The 13,569-nt window shown below is 40.6% G+C and overlaps 1 protein-coding gene across 2 annotated transcripts in view; it reads right to left on the bottom strand.

Annotated features, from left to right (window-relative positions):
- Positions 1–11,706, bottom strand: part of LOC139578302 (protein ELFN1-like) — a 79,480-nt gene extending 67,774 nt beyond the window's left edge. For both annotated transcript variants that reach the window (XM_071405712.1, XM_071405721.1), the window contains exon 1: positions 11,233–11,706. The gene's annotated coding sequence lies outside the window, so the exon portion shown is untranslated. The remainder of the gene's footprint in view (positions 1–11,232) is intronic.
- Between the last annotated feature and the right edge of the window lie 1,863 nt (positions 11,707–13,569).

Genomic DNA, 13,569 nt, shown 5'->3' with positions numbered 1-13,569 from the left:
TTTATTCACTTTTTTGCCAGATTTAAGCACTCTGCCTCGACAGCCGCACTGTGGCCTATCGGAGGAATCAAGCATTTGCCATTGGATGAAATGGTTCATCACCAACAGCCACCTGTGTAGCATTACTCTTCATTAGGAAAACGCATCACACTAATCCAGTTAAATGCTTAACTCATAATAAAACACTATGATACAAAGGGATGTGTTCCATCTATGGTCAACAAACTGCAACTCTTTAAATATAGCAATCACACAGTTCATATTAAGACGTTAGAGACTTTGATATGGCACAGCTTCATGAAAGAAGGAAAAAGAACATTGTTTTGTGACCACTGTCCCGAAGGAACCAACATCTTTGAAATCTCCTGACTTTTAATGTCCCTAATCCAGGAGTTATCCTTGAATTTCTCTGTTGGTACTTAAATGTGCAGGGCAATGAACTAAGTCAATCTTCTGACTAAGATCCCTTATGGGTAAAGCATTACCTTTCATTCCCTGACGACGGGCGAGATAAGAAATCTTCTGAAATCAAAGGGAGAGTATTTTCTTCATAGCCACAGGCGCCAGATTACCCATCAGCGATGGCCGTGCAAAGATGCAAAACGGAGCTTGAAAGAATAACCCGTTGTGATTTGTCAGATGGGGCGGAAGTATAATTTGTACTGATAAACAAGCCAGGCTCAACGGGTGTAAATGAGCCTTACATATGGGTGGGAGTGCAGCTACATGCTATCAAAAGGGGGAAAACATTACCACGTCTGTCGCTGCTGTGCCACAGTTTGGACTTTTCTCTAAGGCAATGAGTTCCTTTCAATTCGGTTTCTCCTTCACTCTCTTGAATTCCCACAGTAGAATAGACAGAATTACAGTGTGTAACGTTCATATTTTGTCAACTTTTCCTTGTCTGTTTAGCAGACAAGCACATTATTAATTAGATAAGCAGGGTATTAGACAATACATTGCAGATGGCAGTCTGGCTGTCTCCATCAAATCACACTTGTTCCATTGACTTCACTTCTTCACTTTTTAAAACATACCTGTTGTCTCAGCTGTTTGGCTGTACATACCAATGGGAGTAATGCTCTGCATCATAAAAAACAGATACCAATTGCTTTACAGGGTGTGTATCATCAAAAGCCCACACATATAGATCCATACTAAAAACCACAAAGGCATATACTATTGCATGGATTTCACATTGCATTTCATCTCTTAATAATTCACTTAAAAATTGAAAGCACTGTCAATCTGATCCATCATAGAATCTCTCTCAGGCAAAGACAGGCATCTATCCATAGCATTAGCATGCACAGGGGCAGATTTGAGGCAATGTGATCACTTGACATTCAAAGAGAGAGAGATAAGTATTGATTATGGTGAGGAGGGTTTGGCACTTCCACGGCTTGAAGTAAAAACATGCAGCACAGGGTTTGGCAGTGCACACTCACCTCTCCGCCGGAACCTCAGCCATTACTGCAAAGTGATTCACCCACCTACACTATTATGGAACTCTGTATGGAAAATCCATCTAGGTAGGCAAGTGTTTATCTTAATGATCTATTATTACATGATCTTGCTGAGAGACTGCTGATTTGTAAAGACAATAGACTATATTAAATAATATATTTGCAGTTCTGATTCGCACACCTCATACCATACATGCATTTCCTGTAATTATCAAACTATTATGAAACCAATCTCATCTAAAGGGGAGATTTTCCTGAAGTAAGACATAGCAAATTCACTGCATTTCTAAATGTAATTTTTTTTAAGACTTACTGATAGTTCACCTTTTTTTGTTATAGCTAAAATTCGCTTAATTTCAGTTTATGTGACAAAACAAGCAAGTATAGTATAGAGAATCATTGTACCATCTAAACCGTTGTGAAATATATTTTCCATAACCAAAAATATACAATTTTCAGCTTTTCGAAGCTTGTGTACAAAATCTAAAGTAAAAGACTCAAAAACGAAATAGCGCACATAGAACAGATATCGCTTCTTAGATTTGCTTTCAATGAGAATGACAGATCTATAACACACATTTCTATGTGAAAAAGTCACATATTGCAGCTTTAATACATTCATGCAATTTATTTCCTAGCTATAGAGGAACCAGAATTATTTGGACTTTGCGGGTCTTACTCCTGAGGTTTTGTATTTCACACAGGTTCTAATTAAAGTGATTGGTATCCAGTCTTTTCATTGAACAGGATGTTGCTGGTGTGTGTGTGTGTGTGTGTGTGTGTGTGTGTGTGTGTGTGTGTGTGTGTGTGTGTGTGTGTGTGTGTGTGTGTGTGTGTGTGTGTGTGTGTGTGTGTGTGTGTGTGTGTGTGTGTGTGTGCGTGCGTGCGTGCGTGCGTGCGTGCGTGCGTGCGTGCGTGCGTGTGTGTTGGTCCCACCTTCACTTAAGGGTGAATGATAGACTCAAGCATCATACCTAGTGGAACACATATTTTGCTATACAACTGAACAATATGAACCACATCAATATATTTGGCTTCAACTTCTTTAGCTTTTCCTATCATCTGATATGCATAAGGCATTGACACAAACAATGTTTTCAGGCAGAGACTTCACAGACAGTGTGCTGTTTCAAAACGGCAATGTTCATGTCATTTGTAAATGTATGCATAGGACTACTGTATAATGTGTTGAAGAAAATATGTTTTTGACAGGTTTTTAAAACAAGTAAACAAAAAAGATCGTGGTGTTGTTATGCCTGATTGAATATGTTTTTAAAAGAATACATCTGCTATTATTGTTACTATTTCTGACAGTTTCTTGGCATGTACATACATTGCTTTATCTTTCCTCTGTATGATGCGGTTGACATTTTCACCCTGAATTTCTGCAGTGTGCCTCATATGCACATTCCGTCATCCAAGAGTACGTCATTCAGTGAAGGAAGGAAATACTTTTTCTCGTACACTCACTCAAAAAAGCCAGATCAATAAGAAAGCCTCTGAAGTGAGCACATTGACAAACCCGTTATGTATCGCCAGTTTTAATGGGTTCTCATGCACAGGATATTCATCAACCCATGCGGTGCTTCAGCCTGCAGGTATACAGCCCCCGTGGTATTTTGTAGCCCTGCCCTGTAATTACTTGCAGAGAAGATGGCAAGGGAGAGGGGGACGGGGGGAGGGGGAGAGGGACGTTCAATATGCCTCGCTGCCGTGCCACTTGTGTGATGCTTGTTTGCTAAAGGTTTTCTTCCATCATAAAGCAGTCAGCATGAGGCTGAGGGACTACATGCCTGGCACACCAGAACGATTTTCATCTTTGTGCACTCGTATATGAGTTGTGACTGATTAAAATTACCCCCCGAGCCAACCCCTGTGAAGGAAATCTTCTCAACAATTAGACTCCTATTATAATTTATCTGTCTCCTTTTCACATGGACACTCTTCTTCAGCAGGGTTGTACAGCATGATCAGGGGCTCGACTGCTTTTAAACAACAGTGATCTTGAGGAAATTAGACCTTTGTGAACTGGAGACAGCACTTAATCGTAAACCCAACAACACTCAAACTGACACTGGAAGCAAAATATGTTTTGCATCATCTGGTCCCATTTGTTTCTAAATGTATCAGGGATCTAAATGGCCATCTCTGCCACCTTCAAAGTCTCCTAAGTAAACGCCAACACATTTCTTCTTGAGACGGGTCCAGGTCACGGCTCAGTAAACGCCATACACAGTTAATGAGTCAAACAAGCTGCTGATTCAAGGTGAAGTCTGCAAATGACATTTTGTATGCTTCCTAAAAGATACTATCTCGGCAATTGTGCCATCTTTGTTTTGCAGGATTGAAATACAACAGCACCCAAGGGCAACCATCCAGCTTTAGGACATCAGCTTTGTATTTCCAGCTTATCTGCAACTTCCAGGCTCCATTAGATACAGAAAGTCCTCAACCTTCAGTCATATTGTTTCTTGCCACTGAATGCTCAGGGACTGTCAATAGACTTTATTTGGATTTCAATTGTCCCGAGATACAATTCAGAGAATGCCTATATGACAAACATGTCCTTCAAATCAGAGGCATTTATAGACCCTCCATGTTTCAATGAAATGTTGAACTTGTGTTTTAAAGTATGGAACTACGCAGTTTCTTCAGTTGGGATTTGCAAACTGGAATCTCACCTTTAATTTAAACGCATGCAGTTTGACTACAGAACTGTGGCTCAATCTAGCATATGCCACCACAGTGTGGTACAATGCCTGTGTCACAGTGTTCATTGTCTTTAAATGACAAGAGACCGGGTGTGATGTTGACTATAATTGAGAGGTTTTAAACACTGTCAACATTTACAATTTAATTCAGCAATAATTCTTATCCATTTCAAACAAACAGATTACAGTCTGCGTATGATAATGAAAGACATTTATCAAAGGCACATCCCACTAGGCACAAACTGGTTGAATCAACGTTGTTTCGACGGAATTTGTCAATGAATTGTGACATGGAAAATACATTGGATTTGAAAAAGTCATCAAAGTGGTTGTTTTGAGGGTGAAACTTGTTTTGAGGGTGATTATGTCATCATGGTAACCAGCGTTTCAGCATAGACAAAACCTTTGATAAAATATATTCAATGTTACCTTTAAAATATATGTCAAATTCACCTTTCAAACGACGTCAGATCTTCATCATTATATCCACTATCAGAAAAAAATAAGTCCTACAAGAGAATTGATATATCAACAGCGACTCTTTGGTCTCCCATCCAGGTTGTTAACCAAGCCCAGCCCTGTTAAGCTAAGATATGTGTCACTGACCATTGCCAATGTGCTATTTTGAGAATAATTGTTGAGAGCTCTAACATTTAAAACAAAATAGATTCAATGTTGCTGTCAAAGTCATTCCATAGGGTAGGTTAACAGAGCAAATGAAACGTGACCATACTTTATCACTTACAGTATATCATCAATGATGCTATTTAGGCCTATATAGCATTTGCAAAGTCATCAACAGCAATTGTTTCATTTCAACCCAGAATTCAACCAGAAATAGACAATACAATAGGCCTAGGGTTTCAAGCTCTGGTTGATTTCAAATGTAATGATTGGTTTAAATAATGGTTGAAAGCACAGGGATAGACAGTTGGGTGACAACTAAACCACAAACCCGACATTGTGTTCCATTTGAATTTGGTTGGGCTTTTAGATGGTTGAAAGAATAGTGATAACACATTGGACATTCAACTAACTTTTGGCTGTCTTTTTGAATGGGTGAATATAGGTTGTAATTTCATTGATCAACGTCTCAGCCAAATATGACCCAATTACCCACGTTGAAATGGCATAGTGTGCCCAGTGGGATGCTTGTTATCCCAAAGGAGAGGGAGGAACTGCAGCACATATGCTACTTCAAGCTGATATCCTATTAGCACCACAGACACTTCCCTCACATGTGCCATTTAATTATCTTGTCTGAATTTTAAAGATGATTATTTCACAATTACACACAACTCTTCTCATAATCCTGCCATGTAACATGTTTGACATGATAGCATCTCAGATATCTATTTTCCATAGCAGGCCTAATCCTATTCCTCACCCGTATGAGGTGAGATGAAATATGCAAAGTAAAGCACATAACGTATTATGCCCACTGCATTAATATGGAAAAAACTAATCTGATTAGTATAGATTCCAGCTGGTGTTACTGCATAATTTACCAAGACACCTCTTGGCGATGAGGCTGACTTGGGTTATGCTGGTCTCACTCAGAAGCTCTTGGTTTGTCCACATACTAGTCAACACTCAATGCAATTAGCTATTCATGACATTGCATTGTAGCCATAACTACTAGTCATCAGTACTATAAACTATAATACCAACAGGTCTTAATAACCTCTTGACAAGATCGTTGGTGTTGTATTGAGTCTGTGATCGCTGCAGGTCCTATGCTTCTCTGCGTGATGGTCCCTCAGGCAAAAGCCCCGTACTGATGCTCTCACAGCAGCACCAACCCACTTCTGGGTTAGACCAAATGGGACTCCATGACCTCGCAGCTGCCAATCCAACACCTAAAGGTTACTACAAGCTTCACTCCGTTGGTCTACGTGCATACACGTGGGTGGAGTGGGATATTTGGAGTAGCGAAAACCTTTTGGTAACATGAAATCCTTGCCGTTCCCACTCACAAGGGAGCGATAGCAAAGTTTTTTATTTTTGTCTTTTCATTTTGTGAAAGCAAGGAAGAGTCGCCTTCCCTTGCTAGTAGTAGTTGGCTAGCTGACTTTAGCCTGGCTAAAAACATAGCAAGCTAGATAACCTTTTTAGCTTCCCACCTCTCCATGTCAAATAAGGCATGTCTCACTCTCAATTTTCAGGTATTACAAGGAGCTTCCCCTTTTGCAATGAAAAACGGCATTGCAATACTGAATCTTGCATCTGCGTAGAGCGTGTAGAAGTTTAAGACATTCCACTAAGAGGCCCTATTGAGAAGGATACTGATGTCGTACTGATGCTGGGGCCGCTACAGTATTGTGGTATTGTAACAGCAGATTTTGGCATGCTGTTGTACCATATGTTTCTTAGCTCTGTCTACAAAGCATGACTGGTCTCTTTGATTACACTTTACACATTGTTAACCATATACCCAGAGCATCTGGGTTTGAGCACGCCAGTATGTCATGCTTAGGTAACTTCTCTACAACATGCAGCGCATCTACTGCAATCAATTCTGAAACAAAGCATAGATGCCTTCAACAAGACAGTCATGTTTTCTTTTATCTTCAGTATGATTCCTTATTGCGTAGTACTTTATATCACTTTTTTTCAACAAGAGAATAATGCTTTGTTGCCTTGTCCAGGAAATCACCAGTTACCATGCCGGAATAAAGGTACTATGTCCTCCCAAAGTTATGCATGAGTTTACTTTAGTTCTACAACTAAATTGACAACCTATGACCACCAGTAGACACATCATCATCAACGTCATCACTACTTACATTGCCTTCAGAAAATATTCATACCCCCTAAATTATTTCACATTTTGTTGCGTTTCAGTCTGAATACATAAGTATTCACACCCCTAAGTCAATACTTTGTAGAAGCACCTTTGGCGGCGATTACAGCTGTAAGTCTTTTTGGGTAAGTCTCTAAGTGCGTTGCACACCTGGATTGTACAATATTTGCCCATAATTATTTGTAAAATTTTTCAAGCTCTGTCAAGTTGAATGTTGATCAATGCTAGACAGACATGTTCAAGTCTTGCCATAGATTTTAATGCCGATTTAAGTCAAAACTGTATCTACGCCACTCAGGAATGTTCGATGTTGTGTTGGTAAGCAGCTCCAGTGTAGATTTGGCCTGATATTTTAATTTATTGTCCTGCTGAAAGGTAAATTTGTCTCACAGTGTCTGTTGGAAAGCAGACTGAACCAGATTTTCCTCTAGGATTTTGCCTGTGCTTGTAGCTGTATTCTGTTTATTTTTATCCTAAAAAACTCCTTAGTCCTTGGCGATCACAAGCATACCCATAACATGATGCAGCCACCACCATGCTTGAAAATATGAAGAGTTGTCACGACTTCAAACGAGGCAGGCTCTCCTTCCCGTTCGGGTGGCACTCGGCGGTTGTCGTCACCGGCCTACTAGCTGCCACTGACTCTTTTTCCTCCCCCTCCTTATGTGTTTATTTGTATCACCTGTGTTCAGTTAGTTGGTAATTAGTGTGGCTTTATTAGTCAGCCAGCCCGTACGCTTCTTTGTGCGGGATTGTTCTATTGTAGCTTTTGGATTTCGGGAGTGTATATTATTATTGTGGACTGGGTTTGTTTCTCGTGTCGTTGGACCGTTGTGTATGACACCCAGTACGTCCGTGTTGGACATTTTGTTTGCCAGTTGGGCATTAAAGACTCAACATATTGAAGCTCTGCTGTTCCTGCGTCTGACTTCGCACCCCCCGACACCCAGGTCGTTACAAGAGTGGTACTCAGTGAATTTCTTGTGTTAGTTTTGCCCCAAACATAACGCTTTGTATTCAGGACAAAAAGTTTATTTATTTGCCACATTTTGTTGCAGTTTTACTTGAGTGCCTTGTTGCAAACACAATGCATGTTTTGGAGTATTTTATTCTGTACAGGCTTCCTTCTTTTAACTCTGTCATTTATGTTAGTGTTGTGAACTAACTACATTGTTGTTGATCCATCCTCAGTTTTGTCCTATCACAGCCATTAAACTCTGTAACTGTTTTAAAATCACCATTGGCCTCATGGTGAAATCCCTGAGCGGTTTCCTTCCTCTCCGGCAACTGAGTTAAGAAGGACGCCTGTATCTTTGTAGTGACTGGGTGTGTTGATACACCATCCAACGTGTAATTATAATAATTTCATCATGATCAAAGGGATATTCAATGTCTGCTTTTTTTCTACCAATAGGTGCCTTCCTTGTGAGGCATTGGAAAACCTCCCTGGTAGTTGTGGTTGTGTCTGTGTTTGAAATACAAAAACACAGATTCAGGGACCTGACAGATAATTGTATGTGTGGGGTACAAAATCATGTTAAACACTATTATTGCACACAGAGTGAGTCCATGCAACTCATTATGTGACTTGTTAAGCAAATGTTTACTCCTGAATGTATTTAGCCTTGCCATAACTAAGGGGTTGAATACTTGTTGACTCAAGCTTTTCATTTATATTACTTTGTAAACATTTCAAAAAACCTCATTCCACTTTGACATTATGGGTTATTGTGTGTAGACCTGTGACACAAAATCAAAATGTAATACATTTTTAATTCAGGCTGTAACAAAACTAAATGTGGAAAACATCAAGGGGTGTGAATACTTTTTGAAGGTACTGTATGTATTTCTCCAATGGCAATATCGAACAGGACAGCTCCGTCTCCTCCACTCCTTACCGTCATGAGAAGCTGTACTTCTTTTCAGTATCCGCAGCACGATCTAACTCTCGTCCACAAATAACCAAGCTAAGGCAACGAGCATACAAAATAGCTGACTCAATCTTCAAGCTGCATAATCAAGATAAGAAAGACAGGGACAGGAAAAGAGAGATGCGGGATGCTAATGTGAGGCAAAGCTCCAGCGACAGCAGCTATGAAACTGTGTGTGGATGTTTTAAAATCGTCAAAACTCTCCCGGTTTAGCTGCAAATATCAAGCTAGGTTGCTCATCCCACCACTATTTACAAAGACGTGGAAAGTAAATGGTGTCATGAAAATGAGGGGTAAACAAAAGGAAGAAAAAAAAACATAGATTTGTTTTAATTATTGTGTTCGTAGCCTACTGTCTTTATGCATACATGTTTCGTTCAACATATTGATACAGCACTTGTGCCAAGTGTCAGGTGCACGCGTAATAGATGAGTATACCTTTTATTTTACTTGTCAACTGTGTAAGCCGAGGGTTTACGCTCCACTATACACAACAGCTCAAGCTGTTGTCGTAATATGTTTGGCTGAGTATCAGCTGAGCATTAGGCTCTTGTCATGGCAACCTTTGTAAGCGAACCACCACTTTCTCAGCCCTCATGCAAATAAGGCCAACTCAATATCGTGAATCAACACATTCATCAAATGGTGCAGTTGATCCACAAAAATAATAAAATATACAATATTTGCATATTGGTTAAAAAAAAGAAGAAGATTTGCACACAAAAAAAGACGGATAGACAGATATTGCAACAGGTTTTGTAAACAATATTTACAAACACCTAGGCTATACAATATACATTTGCATACAAGACGAATATGAAAGACGCCTTATATTCAACCAAGTAGATGTAGGCTGCACCCCCTGTCCCATGCACTAGCTCTGCCTATATCCATAGAGGGTCATATTGTTGTTTGTGTAGGTCTGACTTCAACCATATGAATTTGTGACATTGGATATGAATCACAGGATATAAACAAATATTTGTCTTTGAATAAAATCAACTGCATTCCAAAATCTCTGAGATAATTCAAATCATCTGATGTTACTTTTATGGGGATAAATCCATACCCTAACTTAGCCTGCCTGGGTGTTTATATACGTCACAAACCCTTACTTCACATTAATTACAAAATGTATTACCATGCTCAGAGGCATGCAACCAAGAGTCTACATAGTCACCGATTAATTATACCTGCCATATTTAACTGCACATGGTGCAGCAATATGTTACAGTAGGCTAAGTATTTATGCGTACTGTAGGGTATGTCATGTAGACTCACCGGTACAGATTAGCCCTGTTGACTGGGTCAGTTCCTTGTGTCCTCACGGACCTGGCGCGCCTAGCACATCGGGCTGTACTCTGGATGTAATACAGTATGTTGCTTATTCTGTAACCTACCATCCTGCATGCAAACTCAAATTCTGAACGTTTAAAACCTCTGAGAAATTATCCGATAAGGTGTCGCCTTGACGTCAGCAAGGATCTGCGCACTAGTGTACATTAAGCACATTTTTCATAATTTAATTCAAATAAGAAAGTAACACAGTTGTCATATAATTCTCAGAAAACGCATGAAGCGAAGCCATGAGAGAAATATCTTCTATGGTTCAAGGCGAACTCTAGCGGTAAAGCGTGTCCGTTCGCTGTCCATGGTGCTGAAATGCATTTCAGGCAATAGTGGCTACTTCAATGTTGGCGTCCCTTTTACTTTTGCATTCCAATTGCATAGTACATACAATGAACATGAAATGAGATAAGATAAAGATATTTGGGGGATGACAACGCTTCTATTTAGTCAACATGGTTGTGTATTTCTCTATACGGGACAGATTATTTTAAAGCTAGCTATATCCAATAACTTAGAAACCACTCTACGTGAATATTATTTTTAACGTGCTACAGTTTAAATGCCTAGATTTGACCGTTCACTGATCAAATAAACACATTCCAAACAACTTAAACTATGCATGTCCCCATAAAGGCATGTGCAACATTTGTTTAAGTTTTACGCATGCATATGCAACTTCAAATCAGTTCTACATTTTCTACAGTTAACTCAAGGATAAGTGATATGCTACAATGTGTTGCTAACGCACATAGCCATTGGAATATGGCTCATGTGTGAAAACTATTCTTGCTAATAAAATGCAATCACTTTTACATCGTTGACTTTCAATGTAGTGTGCCGATATTGAAAGACACGACTAAAACGTGTACATTGAATATGTTAGAGAATTAAGTCGTATTGTGTTTACTGCGGCATTGAAGCGTATTAGAGTACAGCATTCCTCCACTAACCAGAAACATTTAAGCGCTTACCTGCTTACAACAGCGGAGCAGAATCCCTCTAGCCTTTCCCGATCAAAAACTGGAACCCTATGTCACCATGAACCCCAAGACATTTTCAAGGAGGCAGCAGGTTTCTGATGAAAAATCCAGGGTTCTGTTGGTCTCGGGAATAAAATAAATGCAGCTCCTCACTGCGTCAAGCACAAGCCTCAAAGATCCATTAAACAGTGAGTGATTAATTCAAGCCAGAGAGCCCTGATCGAAATCTCTTTCACTCCTTCCCTTTATGTATTCCCGAACCGGAGTCGGGAGTTTCCATTATGCCGCGACAGGGCTCTTTTTTCAATCATATCGGGGCTGACACCACGTTTTAACCATAATCGTCGGGTTATTATTTCAGTTGGGAAGCGCAGGAGAAGGAGAAGAAGCATGTTGATCCTCAAGCCCAGTTGGGGTGAAGATAAATCTCATAATAAGATTGTTTGTCACCGCAAGGCTATAAATGGTGGAGTTCAACACAGTCTGGAGGGTAATTGTAAATCCTTTTGTTGAAGTGTGCCATTGCACCTCTGAATATAGTATAGATCAGCCATATACAGTATACTATAGGGCCTAAATACTTAACCTGGCCTCACAACATGTTAATGTAGAAAAATGTTATCACCCTATTTGTTCTATGGTGGAACTTCAAGATAATGTTGATAGGCATGGTTCATTTGTATGCAAACATGGAGCTTATTCATACTGAGGTATATTATTTTACTAAATACTTAAAGGGACAATGTTTTGTAATAAGTATATATTTTTTGTAAATCAATTACATCATATTTTCCCTTAATTTTGTGTTTGTCAACTTGTCAGAAAGATAAGCTGGTATAGCTTTCCAAAATACAAACACAAATGTATTGAAATTGATATAAAGACGTTGAAATGAACTGTACATTAAGACCATCCAGTACTACTTGGGCCATGCCATAACAACCACAGGTTGTTCAACTCCTGAAGCTGGATATTGTTAGCCGTTGATTCCCATGAGAGCTCTTACATTTGATTTATAGAGAGTGCAGCCTGATGTCCTCTATGGTGACGTAGGCTGGATGGGGGATGACCAGTGTGGCCGGCTGGCCAGGCTGCAGATGCTTGTCTGTCAGAGTGAGGGAGTGGACTTGTGAGGAGCTGGCGCAGGAGGCTGCATTGCCCCTGTCTCATTGCAGCACTCAGGCTCTGGACATAGGCAGGCGGACATCCGGGCAGCATGGTTCTGCTTCTGCAGCACTGGGGTTGGCAGGAGCACTGTGTCACTCTCACTAATATCTTTATGATACTGGGGGAAGCCTGCTGCTGGGCTGGGCTGGGTTTCCCTGGCCCTGGCTGTTGCAGTGCTACCTAGCTGCCTGGATGTCTTTGGGCCTGGTGCAGCAGCTGCACACGCCCCACTCCTCAGTCAGGCATCAGGGGCTACAGCTCTCTCTCTCTGAAACATTTGGGTTATTCCTCTATCCTCCCTTGGCTTCCAGTAAAAACGATTTAGTCTGTTTCAGCAGGCAGAACTAATTAATTTAGGTTGTAACCTGCCTAGGTTGAACCTGGGATGACCTCTGCCCCCCAATAGAAAATTAATACACAAACCACAAACCACATACCCAATTCTGTTTGTTATCGCTGCACAGTCCATCAAAACCAACAGTTCAGGACATTGACACCAATGTGCATTGTGGAATAGAGTACAGGTTCTAGGAATAACTGCTTATTAAGCATGTAAAGCCAACATTAAATATTTTAAGTAGCTTTCAATGCGAAAGAGAATATTTTAATGTCAGTAAATGGAGTTTTGGGGAAAGAAGGCGAAGCCGGCCAATAGGTGGGAATGTCGGGTGTTATGTATTCAAATCCTCCATTTACTGGCTAAGCCTGTTTGGGGCTGAGGAGAAGAGACGACAGGGCTAGTTATAATTCAGGGCAGGACATGGTGAGTCGAAGTTGGTATCCATCAGATAATTCCTGGGCTTCAATACCTCTTCTGCCAATTGGCCTGAACCCTTTGCTGCCGACACGGAGCCCCGCCGATCCATCACGACTGGTCTACCGACGTAACCGTCAAAGGGGGTTTCAACAGACTCTCCCGTTGCGACGTCCCCCTGAGGCGCATCTGCTAGCCTGCTGCTAGCCTCGGCCTGCTAGCTGTCTGAATCGCCATGCCTCCAGCTCGCCTAGCTACTCACTGGACCCTTGCTGTCCCCAGTCCACCTGGCCTTGCTGCTATTCCAGTTTCAACTGTTCTGCCTGCGGTTATGGAACCGCCACCTGTCCCAGACCTGCTATTTTCAACTCTTAATGATCGGCTATGAAAAGCCAACTGAAAATTAT

This window comes from Salvelinus alpinus, chromosome 1 (assembly GCF_045679555.1).
Source record: "Salvelinus alpinus chromosome 1, SLU_Salpinus.1, whole genome shotgun sequence".
Lineage (NCBI taxonomy): Eukaryota > Metazoa > Chordata > Actinopteri > Salmoniformes > Salmonidae > Salvelinus > Salvelinus alpinus.
The sequence above is the reverse complement of the archived record's forward strand: the minus strand, read 5'-3'. Positions and strand labels throughout refer to the sequence as shown.